The following is a 21,443-nucleotide window of genomic DNA, read 5'->3' on the forward strand; positions in this document are numbered from 1 at the left end:
GGCTTATTGTTATCCTCTAGATGTATCCTGTGCATACAAAAATAGTTTGTAGGTCATCAAGTGCAGTACTAATGATCACGGGGTATAGTTCCTTCTCATCTAGAAAAATATATTTTAAGTGAGAAGGGAGAGGTTTTAGTTCAGGTTTCTTGACCTCTGTAGGTTTCGGTTCATGAACTAGATTTACTACCTTCATTGTCTCTTTGGGGTCTAACTCTTTTAGGGAAAGAGCTCTTTCAATATCATGTACTTCACTACCCTAGACGCTTACATTATCTGCAGATAAATTCCCACAAAGAATTTCCTCTAGGGGATCCCTTGCAAGAACCTGTGGCAAGCTATCATCACAAAGATCGTCCATTATATCAATTACATCAATAAAACAACAATTTTCCTCTAGCATAGGCCCTTTCAAAACTTTCCCTAAATTAAAAGTAACATTATCATCACCAATAGAAAAGGTTAGTTTACCATTTTTTTACATTAATAATGGCTCCTGTAGTATGGAGGAAAGGCCAACCTAATATAATGGGTATTTTTGTATCCTTAGCCATGTCTAAAACTACAAAATCAACAGGGATAAAAAATTTACCAACTTTGACAGGGACATCCTCTAAAATACGTAGAGGGTATTTTACAGAACGATCTTCCATCTGCAAAGTTATATTAGTAACTTTTAAATAACCCATATTAAGTTTAGCGCAAACAGACGATGGAATAACACTGACACTGGCGCCCAAATCACACAAAGCTTTATCAATAAAAACATTCCCTATATGACAAGGGATAGAAAAACTAAGAGGATCCTTTAATTTAGGAGGGGATTTATTTTGCAATAAGGCACTACATTCCTCTGTAAAAGCTACAGTTTCTACCTCATTAAAGGCCCTTTTCCTAGTCAGAATGTCTTTCATAAATTTAGCATATACAGGAACCTAAGTGATTAAATCAGTGAAAGGAACTGTTACATGGAAGTTTTTCACAACCTCCAAGAACTTACCGAATCGTTTATCAAACTTACTCTTCAATTGTCTATTAGGGAACGGTATTTTGATAACTAGGCTCTACACATCTCCTCCCTTATCCTATGATTTACCCTGCAAAGAAACATTAGATGGGTTAGTGTCTATTTGTAGCCCTGCAGGGTTAGCAGAATTAGCGTTTGGTATTGATGAATCTGGATCAAGAACTGGTCCATCTTCCTTTGGCATAGAAGGTCCATCATAATATGAACCACTCCTTAGAGTGATTGCATTGGCATGATCTGTGGGATGGATTGGTTGTGATGGTAGAGCTCCCCGCTGACGGGTTTTTAAGGTATATGAAAGTTGTATAGTTTGATTATCCATGATTTTATTATGGGCTAAAATAGAATCAATTTGCGCATCCCTACTCTCCATATGCTTTTGCATGTTAGTAAGCATTGCTATAATTTCTGTCATAGCAACTTCAGAAGATGATGAGGGTTGTGCTTGGTTTTTCTGGCCAGAATTTGGATGGTAATATATTTCTGCTGTGGTGGAGGTTGCTTTTGTGTTTGTTGTGGAGGTGGAGGGTTTTGTACATTGGTACTCTTGTACGAAAGATATGGATGGTTAACTAGGATTATAAGAGTTGGAATATGGGTTATTTTGCCTATAGGTTTGGAAGGCATTAACTTGTTCCATGGAACTCCTACAATCTTGCTCCCAATGCTCTACAATTCCACAATTTTCACAAAAAGCTTCATTGTTAGAAACAGTAGAAACATTAGCTACAGAGTTAGGAGTAGCAATAAGATTATCTAAATTTTGACAAATAGATGTTAATTGATCTTGCAAAAAGGATACGGAATCGACATTATGTTTTCCTTTATTTGCAAACCTTCTCAGATTCCCGTATTGGGAATTGTGTATTGCCATATCTTCGATAACTTGTCTGGCATCGTCCACATTTAAATTCATGAATCTCCTACTAGCTGCAGAATCTAGAACTGATCTAGATTAATTTCCATGTCCAATGTAGAAAGCTTGGATCAACTTCCATTGTGCTAGATTGTGGTGGGGGCATTCTCTCTGTAGATCCTTGAACCTCTCCCAAGCCTCATATAAAGCTTCATCGGCCTCTTGAGTGAAGTTCTGAATAGCACTCCTTAGTACAGATGTTCTCTCTTCAAGGTAATATTTATTATAGAAATTCAAGGCAAGAGTTTCCCAATCAGTAATACCAAGAGCAGTTCATTCTATTCAAACCATTAAACCATAATTTAGCTTTTCCACATAATGAAAAGGGAAAAAGAATCTCCCTCATTTGGTCCTGCGTGACCCCGGCTTGTCTAATGGTGTTACAATATTGGCAGAAATCTGCAATGTGAAGATTAGGATCTTCACCCTCGGCTCAACTAAATTACTTCCTCTCTATCATAGTGATAAATTGGGGCTTGATAAGTACATTCAAAGAAAGGGGTTTGACTTTGCGTTGACTTTTCTCTCTTCTCTTTCCTCCCATGGCGATTTGAATTTGCTGGTTTTCTTCAGCTTAGTTGAGTCTTAATGGCAAGGCAGAAGAAGCAATCTACTCCTCAACCCTCAAATAACTTGAATCATCCTTCCAAATCTTCTTTATCTCTATTGAATGATGGTGTTAATCGGCTGAATGTGTCTAAACTCTCTAGTTTTGCTTCGATTCCATAAATTGATGAGGACCCTGATGAACTTTTCACTCCTCCTTCTCATTTAAGAACTGAGAAGATTACTAGAGCTGAGCTGAAAGCCCTTGAGGATTTTCATGTGCGATTGATTAAAGCCAATAAAACAGTACCCCGTTCTACTGTTCCATTGGATCTTAGAGCTTCCTTGTCTGATCTTAATGCAGGTTGTGCTTCGACAAATGATGCTAAGGTGGCTGAAGGTAATCCTGTCCTCAATTTTGGGTCAATTCCTCGAATTCCGGAGACAGCAGTTCCTAGGGTTCCTATTACTGTTCCATTGATTTCTGAGGTCAGTTCTGCTCCTAGTGCTGACCCGATTTCTTTGGAGGGTGATGTGGTACCTCCTCAGCCTAATTCTATTCCTGCTACTAAGCCAGGCATTGCTAAGCTCACAGCTAAGGGTTCTTCCCTCTCCTTCGTAGCTCCTATGATCAAAGATGGCAAGTCTGTTGTCATGTTACAACAAGCCGAAATTACTGAAGGTAATCTTAAGTGGAAGAATTATGTAATTTTCTATGTCATAGGCTATTATCCTACTGTAGCTGTTGTTCATAGATATATTGCTGAAAATTGGAGTGTTATAGCTAAACCTGATGCTTTTTTGCATGATGATGGCTACTGATTAAAATGCAAAACTCTGATGATATGAATGCTGTTCTTAGTGCTAGTCCACACATGTTCTTTGGTAAGGCGGCTATTGTTAAGCCTTGGTCTGAGAAATTTGACTTTCATGTTGAGGTTTATAGAACTGTTCCTATATGGGTTAAGTTACCTAACTTACGTTTTAATTGCTGGGGTGTGGACACCTTGAGCAGACTGGGAAGTGTCTTAGGAGTTCCTTTATGTGCTGATGAATGCACTTCAAAGCATTTGAGGGTCTCTTTTGCTAGATTGCTCATTGAAGTTGATGTAACAAAGGCTTTACCCAAGACTATCTGGTTTGAAAGTCCAGATGGTGTTTTGATTAAACAAAAAGTTGTTTTTGAATGGACACCCCCCTTTTGTAGCAAATGTAACAAAGTGGGCCATGACTGTGCTATTCCTAGGAAGGTTCATCCTCAAAAGAAGTAGGTGGCTTCTAAGGAGCAGCCTAAGCAAAAGGTGTGGGTTGCTAAGCCCCAACCTGCTAATGTTCCTGCACCTAGGCCTAATGTGCCTGAATCTAGGGGTAATGGCTCTGTTCATAGTGCTGGTATTTTCACTCCTGCTCCAACTACTTTGCAAGCTAATTCTGATGATGATTGGAGAGTGGTGAGAAGGAAGCATAGAAGTCATAGTAATCCTCCTGTCTTTACTAGTGTTCCTAATTCTAATACCTATGCTGCTCTGCTTAAGGATGGGGATGGTGCTGGAGAACTTGTTCCTATCGAGGGTGATGGTAATCCCCCTCTGGGGTCATGATTATCCTTTCATGGAATATCAGGGGTCTTAATGATCCCTGCAAAGTAGTTTCTATTAAGAAACTGCTAGCTGAACAGTGTGTGGATGTTGTTGGTATTATGGAAACTAAGGTGAAATGTGATAAGAGTGTTAAGCTTCAGAAGAAATTTGGATCTGCTTGGTCTTGGTTTTGTAACTACTCATCTTCACATAGGGGTAGACTCTGGGTTGGCTGGTCTCATGACAAGGTTAATCTTGTAGTCCTCTCCTCTCATGAGCAGTTCATTCATGTCAAAATTATCTCCGAGGATCTTCAGCATTAGATTTTCTTTACCTTTGTGTATGGCTTACATTCTATTCATGATAGGTTGCCTCTTTGGGATGGTATTTCTAGTCTTGGAGCTGTTTCTGGGCCTTGGCTTGTTATTGGTGACTTTAATTCTGTTCTCAATTCTTATGATAGAGTTAATGGTAATGCTGTCACTGATTATGAGTCAACCATTTTAGAAGTTTTGTTGACAATCTTGATCTTTGTGAGCTCAAGAGTAAAGGTTCTTTTTACTCTTGGTCTAATAAGGGTCATGGTGATACTAGAATTGCTACAAGGATTGATAGGGGGCTTGTGAATCAGGCTTGGTTGAACAAGTATTCTCATGTTGAATCTATCTATCTTCCTCCTCTCCTCTCTGATCACAACCCTCTTTTGGTTGAAGTGAGTAGATTTGTTGCTGCTAAGGGGAGACCTTTTAGGTTTCTTAATTGCCTAGCTGATCATGTTGACTTTTTTTCTATTGTGGAAAACAGCTGGCATAGTGTTACAGATTCTTCTTCTATGGTTACTATTTGGCAGAATTTGAAATCTGTCAAAAAGAACCTGAAAGATCTGAACACTAAGTACTTTGCTAATGTTGATGAGAAAGTTGATGTGGCTCTTGCCTCTTTGAAAGCCATTCAGGACCAGCTTGCTGTGGATTATTCTAATTCTGACCTTCATGTTAAAGAGGCTTAAGCTGTAACTATGGTGAAGCATTGGATGTATATCCAGGAGTCCATTTATAAGCAGAAATCTAGGGTTGATTGGATTAAGCTGGGGGATTCCAGTTCTCACTACTTCTTTTCTGTTATGAAGCACAGGCAAGGTAGAAATAGAATTGATTCTATCTTCACTGAAGATGATGTCCTTTTGAAAGATCCTGTACTTATTGAAAATGAGATTGTGGGGTTCTATAAAGGGATCCTTGGTTCTAGTGCTAGTTCTCTCCCTGATGTTGACTTGGCCACTATTAGGAGAGGTTCTCAACTCAGCTCTAGCTCTATTGATATTTTGACTTATGTGGTTACTACTTCTGAGATAGATAATGCTCTAGCTCAGATTGGAGATGATAAGGCGCCTGGAATTGATGGTTTCAATGCTGTTTTCTTCAAAAAGGCTTGGCCTATGATCAAAACTGATATCTATGTTGCTATCTTCTCTTTCTTTGAGACTGGTGTCATTGCTAAGCAGTGGAATTGTACAACAATCACCTTAGTGCCTAAGGTTCAGCATCCTTCTTATGTCAAAGAGTTTAGACCTATTGCTTATTGTACCATGTTGTACAAGCTGATCTCCAAAGTTCTCACAAACAGGATTTCTAAAGTGGTGGGGACTGTTATTAATGATGCTCAAGCTGGGTTTATCCCGGGTAAGCACATTGGTGACAATAATCTCCTGGCTACTGAATTGATCAAAGGCTACTCTCATAAGTTTGTTTCTCCTAGGTGCATGATCAAGATTGACTTGAGGAAGGCCTATGACTCTGTTGAATGGCCCTTTTTGCAGACTGTTTTAGAAGAGCTTGGTTTCCCTCATTCTTTTGTGAAATGGATTATGACTTGTGTCTGTTCTTTTTCTTACTCTGTGATGGTTAATGGATTTCCTACTAAACCTTTTTCTGCAAAAAAAAAAAAGGCCTTAGGCAAGGAGATCATATGTCTCCTTTTCTTTTTGCTCTATGTATGGAGTACCTCTCTAGGTGCCTTAAGGAAATGACTGGGAATCCTAATTTCAATTTTCATCCTAGATGTGAGAAATTAGGTATTACCCACATGATGTTTGCTGATGATCTTCTCCTCTTCTCTAGGGCTAATTCCATCTCTATTCAGCTTCTCTTGCAGGCTTTCCAGAAATTCTCTTGTGCTTCTATTCTGATGGCTAATTTAAGTAAGAGTGAGGTTTATTTTGGAGGTATCTCTGATTCTGATAAAGATCAACTGCAAACTGTTCTTGGTATGAGTAGAGGTAGTTTGCTTTTTAGATATCTTGGGGTGCCCTTGTCTTCTAAAAAGCTTACTGTTGCTCAGTGTAGGCCTTTGGTTGAAAGGGTTACTGCTAGATTGGATGCTGGACTTCTAGACACTTATCTTATGCTGGCAGGTTACAGCTTATCAAAAGTGTTCTCTTTGGTATTCAGACTTATTGGGCTCAGATTTTCATTCTTCCTAAGAAGATTCTTAGGAAAATTGAAACTAAGTTCAGGGTTTTTCTTTGGACTGGGAAGAACACTTATGCAAAAAAGGCTCCTGTCTCCTGGCATCATATGACTCTTCCTAAGGTTTGTGGTGGCTGGAATATTACCTCTCTTGGTGATTGGAATAAAGCTGCTATTTGCAAGGTTCTTTGGGATCTTGCTCACAAATTTGAAAATATGTGGGTGAAATGGGTGCATACCTATTATTTCAGCAATAGGAATATTTGGACTGCCACTATTCCCAAGAAATGCTCCTGGGTTTTGAAGAAAATCTTGACTTGCAGAGATATTATTGATGATATTGGTGGCTGGTCCTCTATTATGAAAAATGGGAAAATGAGTATTGCTAAACTCTATGCCCGGATTCGACCACAGGCTCCTAAAGTAGGGTGGAAAAGAATTGTTTGCAATAACCAAGCCGCTCCTAAGAGTATTTTCATTACTTGGTTAGCTCTGCTTGACAAACTTGCCACTAAGGACAGAATTGTTAAGTGGAATGCAAGTTGTGATCCTATTTTCTTTTTCTGCCAGAACTCTTGTGAAATTGTCTCTCACTTGTTCTTCTGCTGTCCCTACTCTAAGACTATTTGGGAACAGATTTTGAAGCTTCTTGATGTGAAAAAAGCAGTTCAACCTTTTCACATTGAACATCAATGGATAGTTAAGAATTGCAGGAAGTCTAGCAGCAAGGGTAGAGTATACTCTATGTGTTTTACTGAGGCTATCTACAGTATATGGCTGCAAAGGAATAGTTTGATGTTTACAGGTGACTGTAAACCTGTAGAAACTGTCTTTAAAGACATTATTTATCATGTTGCTATTAGATGTAAAGGAACTGACAGGAAGCTGCTTTTGCTTCACTAAATTCTGGTTTTACAGTTGTCTGCTGTTTCTGGTGTTGTTCTGATTGGATGGCAGCTGGTCAGCAGCCTGGTTTTTTTTGGTTTCTGGCAGCTGGTTGCTGTTTAGGTTGCTGTTGCTGCTTTGTTGTTGTTGTTGTTCTGATCATGTTGCTATTTTGTTGCTGTTGCAGTGCTGTCTTGCTGCTTTTGGTCTGCTGCAGGTGGTTAGGGTGGCAGCTGGTGGTCTCTTGGTCTGCAGGCTGTTCTGGCAACTGTTATGGTGGTGTTGTTGCTCCGTTCTGCTGCTGCTGTGCCTAGCTGCTGCTGTTGCTGTTTTCTGGCCTTCTGCTGCTGTTGCTGTTCTTACTGCTACAGTCTGGCTCTGGGTGGCAGCTGGTGCAGTTAATGTTATGGCAGTCTGTTTTCTGCAGCTGCTGGTTCAGGTGTTGTTGCTGATGTTCTAGTGCTGTTGGTGGCTCTGTTCTGATTTGCTGCAGGTTGCTCAGGGTGGCAGTCTGCTGTTGCTGTTCCTAAGCTGCTGCTGTTGCTGTTCTCGGGTTTGCTGCTGCTGTTTTGGTCTGCTGCTTCTGCTGTTTTTTTTAGTCAGCTTTTTGAAATTCGTTTTGGTTCTTTTTTTTATTTGGTGCTTAGCTTGATTGCATTTCATGAGTTACTGTATTCCCTCTTTTGTCTAGTCCTGTTGCTTTTGCAGCTGAGTCTAGGTGGGGGTTTTCTATTTTCAGTTGCTGGGTTGGTGTTTCTTGTTTGCAGGAGTGTCCTGGTCTGTGTTTGTTTTTTGTGTTCTTGGGCCTGGTTTCCAGAACCCTTCCTAGAAGGTGGCTGGAAGCTTAAGCTCAGGCTGTTCTTGTCTCTTTCTCTTGAACCCTTCGTAGAAGGTGGCAGGAGATTGAGCTTGAACTGTTTGGTGGTTGGTTGGCCTGTGTTTCAGGTCATATGGGGTTTGGTGTTTGTTACTTCTTAGCTCTTGTAAGTTGAAACTTCTTCTTTTGGTAATAAAGTTCTTCATATTTACCAAAAAAAAAAAAAAAAAAAAAAAAAAATTGGGGCTTGATTAAAAATTGTACTCCATCTAGGGCCAGAGTGGGAGTAAGGTGCGGAAAATCTGTGAGCTTTGGCTGCGAGTAGTCACTAAGCTTCTTTTGGGCCGTCATCTGTGCTTCTGAATCTGAAGGAAAATCTGTGTCGATAGAATCAGATGGAGGGTCTCTTCGATTATTGTCTTCCTCAGCACCCGCCAGGATATTTCTATAGAGATTCCTTTGCCTATGAAACGAGCGCTCGATCTCAGGATCGAATGAGATGTAACCCGACCTGGAACACTTGGGCATAAACAAGGAACTAAAAGACAAATATGAGAATTGCCTCAAAGAACTAAAATTTTATGAGACAAGAGGGGATAATCTAGACTACAAAAAAAAAAAAAAAATCAGAAAATTAAAATTAAACCATTTCCCCGGCAACGGCGCCAAAATTTGACAGGCTGAAGTCGTATTCACCTAATAAAAAATAAAACCTAAACCCACTAACTATGTAGATAGGGAAGAAGGGTCGAACCACAGGGAAACATGTCAATTTATTCCTAATTAATTAGAAGTAATCTAAATTATCAAGTAAACAAATTTGTTGTAAAAGGGTAATTAAACTACTAAAGGTAAGAGTAGGAAGGGAGTAAAATAAGATATAAATCAATGAAAGAAAAACCTAGGGCATACGTTCACTAATAAACAATATTCGAAGGTAAATCATAATAAGCAATCATCAATGCATCAATTAATCAGATTATAAAGGGCTTTCGCTACGTATTACAATCACAAAGTTAATTTACCGGTATTAAATATCATTTCTCGAATCTCGACTTAACCATTTATAAATTAGTCCGCCTATTGAAACTAAGCCTAAACATCAATTCTCATCTCTCGAATCTCGAATCAATATTGGTAAACTCATACAATTAAATCTGGCAAAACCTAATTGCATAGCATTAAATCAATCAATTGGAAATTAATCAAGCATTGATAATCAACAATCACAAATTACCCCTTCATATTATTTATTAGATCCCCATAAACCCTAGAAATAGAACTACTCAAGCATAATTAAATCTAAACTAATCAAAACAATAAAATAAGACATGATGAAAGAATTAAAGAAAATAACTGAAATTAAAAGAGAATAAATTGTTACCAAAAGAAATCTGGACTAAGGAATGGAATTAAGGACAAAGTTCAGAGAATTTAAGAAAAAGAAAATATTCTCAGTAGAGAGAGAAAGTCTAAAAGAGAAGGTAATTAAAATTCAGTACAAAAATCATACTTAAACATCCCTAAAACAAATCCTAATTGAAAACTAAAAACTCGGCTCCAAAAACACGCGCCCGATCGGGCGAAAGGCCGCCCGATCGGGCCCGCCTTTTTCTTCACGATCTTCCTGGGCAGCCGCGCCCGATCGAGCTTATGCTAACCCGATCGGGTCCGCCTTCTTGGTGAAGCTCTCTTCTGCGCGCCCGCCCGATCGGGCGCAAGGTTGCCTGACTGGGCCCGGTCTCTTCCTCGAGGCTTGGACTTTGATTGGGCTTGATTCTTCGGCCCAATTCGGATTTCCTCTTCGGGTCTTGAACACTCGATCCAAATGCCCCGGTTTCACATACCGAGCCCTTAATCACCGGCTCTAACCGGTCCTAGGCTTCAAAAATGATCGTGTCCTCCTAATGCTCGTAGTTGCTCCATGAAAAACCCGGAAAACGCTCCAAATGTGCAATTTCCTACAAAACTCAAGCAAAACTACAAAAAACACTAGAAAACACTAATTAGTAATAAAAGTGGCTCTAAAGAGCCAAAAACACTACTAATTATGACCAAGGGACGGGGGTAAAACACTATATAAATTGGACATATCAAACTCCCCCAAGCCAAACCTTTGCTCGTCCTCAAGCGAAGAGCTCATCAATGAACATATAAAACATGTTTCATCCCAAGTAAACAAAATCAAGCACAAACAATTCAAGGCAAATCTAATGAACATGCTTCAATGTCAATCAATCTCATTCATCTAATCATTCTTCCTCCCCAACAATTGTTAAGTAGAGCAAACCACATGAGCATATAGAACTCAAGACTAGTGCACACACACTCAACTCTCATTTATGTGGCAAATAAAAGATGTACGCGATCACTCTCCAACCAACCCCTTTATATGTGAACAATGCCCTCCCAACTCACACTCTCGTGTGTTTAAAACAACGTACGCTCAACCTACTAGTCGACTCGAAATATGTCAAATCATAACTTGCATTGATAAACAACACTTTCACATTCATACAACTCTTATGCACAAAGGTCAGAAGGTCTTTAAAGCTTGTAATGTAAGGCTAGGGTAAAGGGTAGGATAAATTTAGGAAAATGTGAGAGAAAATCCATGCTTAAGGGAGCCATATTCTAATTAAACCCAAGGTCAAAACAAGTAATGACCAAAACATCTCCAATCACAACTTAACTCCACAAAAATTCACCAAGCAATCCCATACATAACAACAATCCCAACACTTATTATTCACTCACAAAGTATGATAATAGGAAATAGAGTGAATTAAAACAAACTTTGAACTACTTATTCTTTTTCTTTCTTTTTTCAAACTTTGAACTTTTTTTTTCTTTTTTTCTTGAGCAACCTTCACATAGAACATTTGAAACAATTTTTTTTCTTTGCTTTCTTTTTTTTTCTTTTTATCTCACATTGGAAATTTGTAACTTTGAAACACAAAACATCAATATTTTCCAACCATAATATCAAAAGAACAATCACTCTCCTTTTATTCGCACATTGTGCAAATAATATGCGCACCACAACTCCTTCACCTCACCAACTAATAGCTCCCACAAGCCAAGCTTGGGACTGGTAACCAATGGGGCTAATATAGGCTTGTAATGTGGCTAAATAAACAATAAAAAGGGCACAAGCAACAACATGGGTAACAAGAAGGGAACAAATGTATTTAATATTGTCTGAAGGCTACCTAAGAGAACAAAAGCCTTCGTCCTCCTGAATGTGCATAATATTGATCCATACAAACATTACTAATAGTTTCAAACCAATACTCAAATTCCTTGACATACCAGGAACTATCACACAATTCCTAACCAAATCAACTAGTCAAGCACTATATTCACAAATAGTTGGCAAAATTGACGCATGTTTAGGCATCCAAACAATTAAACTTCAAGTAATGATCAACAAATTCACAAAGCTCATTATGATATACCAAGAATCAAAACAATATTTTCCAAGTATGGGACACAGGGAAGCATGATTTACTATTCATTGGAACGTATTTTTGAATTTTTTATTTTTGAATTTTTTTTGTATTTTTTTCATAAAGGAAAGCAATAAAAACTACACTAGAAAGCAATAAAATCTATACTGGAAAAGCAATAAATAGATAAAAGAGAGAAAGAGTTACCATATGTACAAGAAATTTCCCCACAAGCCAAATAAAGCAATGCCCTCATTGACTTGGGAGTGTAGCTAGGAGAAGCTACTCCTCGTCATCATCCTCATCCATCCTCTGGTAGCCTCCTCCATAACTCGAGCCGGCACAACCCTGGCTCGTACGAACACCACCATAGCCTGAACCAGCAAAGTATTTAGGGTCTACATTTCCCCCATTCCCCCAAAAGGAGCATCGCCCCCATAACCATGGACTGAAGAGTAGTCCACATAAGTACCAATGGCTCCGGGGGTCAAATACCCTCCTTGAGGGTATTAGAACCAATCGGGAACAAATGCCTCTGGGGGAATAGCCCCTCGGCGTGCATAATCGCCATACATAGGGTATAAACCCCTCCCGAGGTTCCTCTCATCATGGCCTACCCTTCTATCTAAAGTGCCTAACCTAGAGTCTAGGTTTTGCACTATGCCCTCCACTCTCCCTTGCCCTCATTCTATACGGTCTAGTTAGCTCCTAAAAGCCGAAAAGTCATAAGGGGCATGGGGGTCGATATTATAATCGACGGAGGAGGTGGGTATGCCATAGGTGTAGGGTTGGGGTGGTGGTTGGTATTGGGGTGAATGGTGTTGGGGTGAATGGTGGGGTTGTGTTAAAAAGTGAGGCTCTTGAACCTCGCCTTAACCGTTTATCTCAAAAGTGTAGGAAGGATTCCCCTTCACAAATTTGGTCATGGCGAGGTTGGGTAGCATAAATGCTTGGTCTCTCCTACAAGATTTCTGGTGGACTATCCACCATATCTCACCGCCCATAGGTTGCACCCAGTTAAGGCCCCCTAAGTATGCTAGGTCCATGAGGGTAGAACCCTCCAATTTCCTATGGCTGGTCGGGTTCTATCCTAGGTGTTTCACTGCTATATGGGTCACCAACCCCCCAAAATAGATAGGCGCCCTAGGCCTACCCCCTCGGCCGCATAGGCCACCCTTTGAAAATGTTGGGCTATCCTATGTGGTATGTTTAGTTTTTCAGCATTAGGGATCATATAGGAAGCCAACAATTCAAATTCATCCCTCCTAACGTTTGCCGGTTCATGCCTCCCAAAGATTGTGAGGCCGACAAACCTTTGCCAAAACTTTGGGACGGGATGTTGAATCCACGTCCCTTTGGCATGTTGGAGGTAAAGTAAACCCTCCCCGGTGAGTCTTTTATAGACCACGGTAATGTGGTCTTGGGAGGGTTCAATTGGCTTATCCGATTTAAGCTCAAAAAATTTACCAAATTCTTTTAAAGTTAACCGCACATCATTGTTTAGCAATCGGAATTTGACATGAGTGATTAAAGCATTAGTTTAAATAACATTGAAGCTAGAAACAAATTCTAATGTCAAATAATCATAGGTATCATAATGCATTTGGAAAAATCCACTCATTCCTATACCTTTAAACAGTTTCTCTACCGGTTTATCAATTTCTAGCCTAGACAACGTAGGATGATGTACAAATCGAGTAGAGATTACCTTCCTCTAGATGAGGTTGAGAATCCTAGCTCGTTGTTTGGTTGAGGTTATGACAACTTCCTCCCATCCCGGTATTTGAAGCTCCGGGTCGACCATCAGTTGTTGTTGTTGCCTAGAACCTTCACCTCTTTGTTGTCTAGATCTCTTTGAAGAAATTTTAAGTGAAAAAGTTAGGAATTGAAGCTTTCTCTCTCTAAGGGTTTTGAGAAATTTTGAAAGAAAGTGGTAGAAATTTAGTGGAGAATGTAGAGGAAGGTTTAAGGATGAAGAATATGTGAAAATTTTTTAGTTTTTATTGATGAATTTGAGGAGATCTTGAAAGGAATGTGGGTTTGAAGGTTTGAAAATAGAGGTTTTAGAGAGATAAGGTGTGATTGAAGAAGAAGAAGTAATAAAGAAAAAGAAAAGAAAGGGGGAGAATGAAACTTAAGACGACAAATGAACTAGGCGCGCCCAATCAAGCGGATATGTGTTCTGCTGAAGTGTGAAGTGCGCGCCTGATCGGGCGACCTCCGCACGATCGGGCGCGAACTCGAACATGAAAATCGCCATTTTGCTCGCCGATCGGGCGAGCTTTGCCTGATATTTCTTTTGGTCTCACTCGATTTCTCTAAAAATTCGCCCAATCGGGTGAAATTTCCCCTTGATTTTCTTCCTTCCTTGCGCGCCCGATCGGGGCGAATTAAAGCTCCGATAAAATCCAAATTGCGCACCCGATCGGGACTCCTTGCCCGATCGGGCACATTTTGCTCAATTTCTGACCCCTAGGTGCGCGCCCGATCGGGCGAGCCTCACCTGATCGAGCCCATACCCAATCGGATGGTTCTTTTTCTTCAAACTTTTTCTCTTGAAAAATCCTTACTTTATGATCTAATACATGTACAAAAACACTTATGAAAGCAAGAAATACGGGCTACCTCCCGCAAAGCGCTGGTTTATCTAGGTCCTGCACGACCTGCTTACCACATTGAAGCTCAAAATGAACCGGAACCGCTTATGTGAAGTAGTTCAGCTGCACCAATCGTAGCCCCTTCATAATATAGCTTGAGTCTTTGGCTATTAACCTTGAACTTGTTACCATGTTCATCGAAAACCTCCACAGAACCGAATTTATTAGCCCTTTTGACAGTAAAAGGACCCGACCACCTTGACTTCAACTTTCTTGGGAATAGTTTAATTCTAGAGTTGAACAACAACACTTTATTACCTTCTTTGAATTCTCTCGGAAGGATCATCTTGTCGTGTCATCTCTTTGTCTTCCCCATGTAGACACGAGCACTATCATAGGTCGTCAACCTAAACTCATCGAGTTTGTTAAGTTGAAGTAATCTCTTTTCTCCCGCTAATTTGGCATCCAAATTGAGCTCCTTAATAGCCCAATATGCCTTGTATTATAATTCCACCGGAAGATGACATGCTTTACCATACACGAGTTTATATGGAGTAGTACCTATAGTGGTCTTAAACGCGGTTCTGTATGCCGAAAGGGTGTCATCTAACTTATCGCTCCAATCTTTCCTTGATTTTTCCACCACCTTTTCTAGAATAGCCTTGATCTCACGGGGCGAAAATTCAACTTGGCCACTAGTTTGGGGATGGTAGGCTAAACCTGTCCTATGGTTGACACCATACTTTTTGAGGAGGGTGTCTAACTTCCGCTCATGAAAGTGAGATCCTTTGTCACTGATTAAAGCTCTAGGCACTAAAAATCTTGGAAAGATAGTCTTCTTAAAAAGTCTGTGGACCACCTTGGCATCATTAGTAGGAGTTGCGATGGCCTCAACCCACTTGGATACATAATCGACGGCGACAAGTATATAGCGGTTTCCGTTTGAAGAAGGGAACGGTCCCATGTAATCAACAGCACAAACATCAAAAATTTCAACTTCCAAAATTTCAATCTGAGGCATATCATGCCGCCGCGAGATGTTGTCAGTCCTCTGGCAAGAGTCACAAGCGTGCACAAAGATGTTAGCATCCTTAAACATAGTAGGCCAATAGAAACCTGACTCATTAATCTTGGCCACCGTTTTAGTGGGGCCATGATGTCCTCCATATGGTGAGGTGTGGCAACTAGTAAGCACACCATGAACTTCCCATTCGGGAACACACCTGCGAAAAAATCCATCTGCACACTCACAAAACAAAAAGGGATCATCACAAATGTAATGTTTAACATCAGAAAGGAATTTCTTTTTCTGTTGGTAGGACAAGTCAGGAGGTAGAGTACCACCCACTAAATAATTAGCAAAGTCAGCATACCATTGGTGTTGCTCTACAACTGCATATAGGTTGTCATCAGGGAAAGAATCATCTACAGGAAGAGAATCCTTACCCTCATCATACCTTATATGTGACAAGTGGTCTGCCACTACATTCTCTGCTCCCTTTTTATCTTTTATCTCGATATTGAAATCTTGAAGCAAAAGAACCCAACGGAGTATCCTAGACTTTGATTCCGCCTTAGCTATCAAGTACTTCAAAGCTGCATGGTCAATAAAAACAATGACTTTAGAACCAACAAGATATGATCTAAATTTTTCTAAAGCATATATGACAGCAAGAAACTCTTCTTCGTAGTGGCATAGTTGAATTGGGCTTCTTCCAAGTTTTGCTTGCATAATAAATAGCATGCAAAACTTTGTCTTTTCTCTGTCCGAGCACGGCTGCTAGTGGAAAGTCACTTACATCAAACATAATCTCGAAAGGTAGATTCCAATCGAGAGCACATATGATGGGTGCCGATATCAAAGCCTGCTTAATCCTGTTAAAAGCCTCAAGACATTTGTCGGTAAAAATAATAGGGGCATCCTTAAATAATAGATGAGTCAGAGGTTTAGCAATTTTAGAAAAGTCTTTGATAAAGCGACGATAAAACCCCGCATGACCCAAGAAACTTCTAACTCCCTTAACATTAATTGGGGGAGGTAATTGCTCAATCACTGAAATCTTAGCTTTATCTACTTGTATGCCCTTTTCAGATACAAGGTGACCTAGAACTACTTCCTCTGTCACCATAAAGCCACATTTCTCCCAGTTTAGTACCAAATTGCATTCTTCACATCGTTTTAAAATTTTAGCAAGATTTATTAGACATAAATCAAATGAAGAACAATACACGCTAAAATCATCCATAAAGACTTCCAAAACACAGACTCTATGAAATAAAAAAAGATGCTCATCATACAACGTTGAAAGGTAGCGGGGGCATTATATCAACCAAGGGCAACCTATGATATGCAAAAGTACCATAAGGGCATGTAAAGGTTGTCTTTTCCTGATCTTCAAGATGAATTGGAATTTGGAAAAATCCCGAATACTCATCCAAATAGCAAAAGAACTTATGATTAGCTAACCTCTCAAGCATTTGATCAATACACATACGCCACCCTGTGACAGTTCTAGTGGGGATTAATTCATTTTTCTCATTAGTAATCATAGTCATCCTACCTTTTATAGGCACTACCTGCACAGGACTTACCCACTTGGAGTCAAAAATAGGATAGATAATACCTTCATCGAGCAATTTCATAACCTCTTTCTTGACTACTTCCTGCATGTTAGGATTCAATCTTCTCTGGGGTTGAATGCAGGGCTTATAGTTATCCTCTAGATATATCCTGTGCATACAAAAATCAGGGCTAATACCCTTGAGATCATCAATACTGTACCCAATTGCTTTCTTATGGGTTTGAAGAACCCCTAGAAGTTGGGAAGTTTGTAGGTCATCAAGTGCAGTACTGATGATAACGGGGTATAGTTCCTGCTCATCTAGAAAAATATATTTTAAGTGAGAAGGGAGAGGTTTTAGTTCTGGTTTCTTGACCTCTGCAGGTTTTGGTTCCCGAACTAAATTTACTACCTTCATTGTCTCTTTGGGGTCTAACTCTTTTAGGGAAAGAGCACTTTCATATCCTGTACTTCACTACCCTAGACGCTTGCATTATCTGCAGATAAATTCCCACAAAGAATTTCCTTCAGGGGATCCCTAGCAAGAACCTGTGGTAAGCTATCATCACAAATATCGTCCATTATATCAATTACATCAATAAAACAACAATTTTCCTCTAGCATAGGCCCTTTTAAAACTTTCCCTAAATTAAAAGTAACATTATCATCACCAACAGAAAGGGTTAGTTTACCATTTTTTACATTAATAATGGCTCCTGCAGTATGGAGAAAAGTCCTACCTAATATAATGGGTATTTATGTATCCTTAGCCATGTCTAAATCTACAAAAACAACAAGGATAAAAAATTAAACAACTTTGACAGGGACATCCTCTAAAATACTTAGAGGGTATTTTACAGAACGATCTTCCATTTGCAAAGTTATATTAGTAACTTTTAAATCACCCATATTAAGTTTAGCACAGACAGACGATGGCATAACACTGACACTGGCACCCAAATCACAAAAAGCTTTATCACTAAAAACATTCCCTATATGACAAGGGATAGAGAAACTACCAAGATCCTTTAATTTAGGAGGGGATTTATTTTTCAATAAGGCACTACATTCCTCTGTAAAAGCTACAGTTTCTACCTCATTAAAGGCCCTTTTCCTAGTCATAATGTCTTTCATAAATTTAGCTTATACGTAAACCTAAGTTATTAAATCAGTGAAAGGAACTGTTACCTGCAAGTTTTTCACAACCTCCAAGAACTTACCGAATTGTTTATCAAACTTACTCTTCAATTGTCTATTAGGGAACGGTTGTTTGATAACTGGGCTCTAAACATCTCCTCCCTTATCTTGAGATTTACCATGCAAAGAAACATTAGAAGGGTTAGTATCAATTTGTAGCCCTGTAGGGTTAGCAGGATTAGCGTTTGGTATAGAGGAATCTGGATCAGGAACTGGTCCATCTTCCTTTTCCATAGGAGGTCCATCATAATATGAACCACTCCTAAGAGTGATGCATTGACATGCTCTGTGGGATGGATTGGTTGTGATGGTAAAGCTCCCTGCTGACGGGTTTGTAGGGTAGATGAAAGTTGTGTAATTTGATTATCCATAATTTTATAACGGGCTAAAATATAATCAATTTGCGCATCCCTACTCTCCATATGCTTTTGCATGTAAGTAAGCATTGCTCTAATTTTTGTCATAGCAATGTCAGAAGATGATGAGGGTTGTGCTTGGTTTTTTTGGCCAGAATTTGGATGGTAATATTTCTGCTGTGATGGGGGTTGCTGTTGTGGTTGTTGTGGAGGTGGAGGTTTTTGTACATTGGTACTCCGGTAAGAAAGATATGGATGGTTCCGGTAAGCAGGATCATAAGAGTTGGAATATGGGTTATTTTGCTTATAAGTTTGGAAGGCATTAACTTGTTCCATGGAACTCCTACAATCTTGCTCCTAATTCCCTAAAATTCCATAATTTTCACAAAAAGCTTCATTGTTAGCAACAGCAGAAACATTAGCTACAGAGTTAGGAGTAGCAGTAAGATTATCTAATTTTTGACAAATAGATGTTAATTGAGCTTGCAAAAAGGATACGGAATCGACATTATGTTTTCCTTTATTTGCAAACCCTATCGGATTCCCGTATTTGGAATTGTGTATTGCCATATTCTCGATAACCTGTCCGGCATCGTCCACATTTAAATTCATGAATATCCCACTAACTGCAAAATCTAGAACTGATCTAGATGAATTTCCATGCCATTGTGGAAAGCTTGGATCAATTTCCATTGTGCTAGATTGTGGAGGGGGCATTCTCTCTATAGATCCTTGAACCTCTCCCAATCCTCATATAAAGTTTCATACGCCTCTTGAGCGAAGTTCTGAATAACACTCCTTAGTACAGATGTTCTCTCTGCAGGGTAATATTTATTATAGAAATTAAAGGAAAGAGTTTCCCAGTCGGTAATACCAAGTGTAGTTCTAATCAAACCATTAAACCATAATTTAGCTTTTCCACATAATGAAAAGGGAAAAAGAATCTCCCTGATTTGGTCCTACATGACCCCGGCTTGTCTAATGGTGTTACAATATTGGCAGAAATCTGCAATGTGAAGATTAGGATCTTTACCCTTAGCTCAACTAAATTTCTTCCTCTCTATCATAGTGATAAATTGGGGCTTGATTTCAAATTGTACTCCATCTAAGGCCGGAGTGGGAGTAAGGTGCAGAAAATCTGTGAGCTTTGGCTGCGAGTAGTCACTGAGCTTCTTTTATGCCGTCATCTTTGATTTTGAATTTGAAGGAATTTCTGTGTCGCTAGAATCAGATGGAGGGTCTCTTCGATTATTGTCTTCCTCGGAACCCGCCAGGATTTGCCTATAGAGATTCCTTTGCCTATGAAACGAGTGCTCGATCTCAGGATCGAATGGGATGTAACCTGATCTGGAACACCTGGGCATAAACAAGGAACTAAAAGACAAATTTGAGAATTGCCTCAAAGAACTAACATTCTATGAGACATGAGGGGGTAATCTAGACTACAAAAAAAAAATCAGAAAATAAATATAAAACCGTTTCCCCGGCAACGGCGCCAAAATTTGTCAGGCTCAAGTCGTATTCACCTAATCAAAAATAAAACCTAAATCCACTAACTATGTAGATAGGGAAGAAGGATCGAACCACAAGTAAAAAAGGTCAATTTATTCCTAATTAATTAGAAGGAATCTAAATTATCAAGTAACCAAATTTGTTGTAAAAGGGTAATTAAACTACTAAAGGTAAGAGTAGGAAGGAAGTAAAATCAGATATAAATCAATGAAGGAAAAACATAGGGCATAGGTTCACTAATAAACAATATTCCAGGGTAAATCATAATAAGCAATCATCAATGCATCAATTAATCATATTATAAAGGGCTTTCGCTACGTATTACAATCACAGAGTTAATTTACTAGTATTAAATCTCATCTCTCGAATCTCGACTTAACAATTTATAAATTAGTCCGCCTATTGAAACTAAGCCTAAACATCAATTCTCATCTCTCGAATCTCGAATCAATATTGGTAAACTCATACAATTAAATCTGGCCAAACCTAATTGCATGGCATTAAATCAATCAATAGGAAATTAATCAAGCATTGATAATCAACAATCACAAATTACCCCTTCATATTATTTATTAGATCCCCATAAACCCTAGAAATAAAACTACTCAAGCATAATTAAATCTAAACTAATCAAAACAATAAAATAAGACATGATGAAAGAATTAAAGAAAATAACTGAAATTAAAAGAGAATAAATTGTTACCAAAAGAAATCTGGATTAAGGAATGGAATTAAGGACAAAGTTGAGAGAATTTAAGAGAGAGAAAATATTCTCAATAGAGAGAGAAAGTCTAAAAGAGAAGGTAATTAAAATTCCGTACAAAAATCGTACTTAAACATCCGTAAAACAAATCCTAATTGAAAACTAAAAACTCGGCTCCAAAAACACGCACCCAATCGGGCGAAAGGCCGCCCGATCTGGCCCGCCTTTTTCTTCACGATCTTCCTGGGAGCCGTGCCCGATCGATCTTATGCTCACCCAATCAGGCACGCCTTCTTGCTGGTGCTCTCTTCTGCACGCCCGCCCGATCGGGCGCAAGGTTGCCCGATCGGGCCCGGTCTCTTCCTCGAGGCTTGGACTTTAATTGGGCTTGATTCTTCGGCCCAATCCGGATTTCCTCTTCGGGCCTTGAACACTCGATCCAAATGCCCCGGTATCTCATACCGAGCCCTTAATCACCGGCTCTAACCGGTCCTGGGCTTCAAAAATGATCGTGTCCTCCTAATGCTCGCAGTTGCTCCGTGAAAAACCCGGAAAACGCTCCAAATGTGCAATTTCCTACAAAACTCAAGCAAAAATACAAAAAACACTAAAAAACACTAATTCGTAAGAAAAGTGGCTCTAAAGAGCCAAAAACACTACTAATTATGACCAAGGGACGGGGGTAAACACTATATAAATTGGACATATCACCAAAGCGGACTAATAGGTGAGGATGACTTCCTTAGAAAGGTTGGGTGCATATTTGCATCTTCTGCTGAAGGAATTCAAAGAAATCTTTTCCTTTGAAGATGAAGAGATGCTAGGCATC

General features: G+C 39.4%; 1 non-coding gene and 1 pseudogene across 1 annotated transcript; one reads left to right on the top strand and one right to left on the bottom strand.

Moving 5' to 3' along the window:
- Nucleotides 1-19,092, bottom strand: part of LOC145571088 (uncharacterized) — a 31,543-nt pseudogene extending 12,451 nt beyond the window's left edge.
- On the top strand, nt 2,032-2,138 carry LOC145607851 (small nucleolar RNA R71). Its single transcript, XR_014105647.1, has one exon. It is a non-coding gene; the product is annotated as a small nucleolar RNA R71 (small nucleolar RNA).
- Nucleotides 19,093-21,443: the final 2,351 nt, after the last annotated feature.

Source organism: Chenopodium album, chromosome 2 (assembly GCF_948465745.1).
Source record: "Chenopodium album chromosome 2, dcCheAlbu1.1, whole genome shotgun sequence".
Classification (NCBI taxonomy): Eukaryota; Viridiplantae; Streptophyta; class Magnoliopsida; order Caryophyllales; family Amaranthaceae; genus Chenopodium; species Chenopodium album.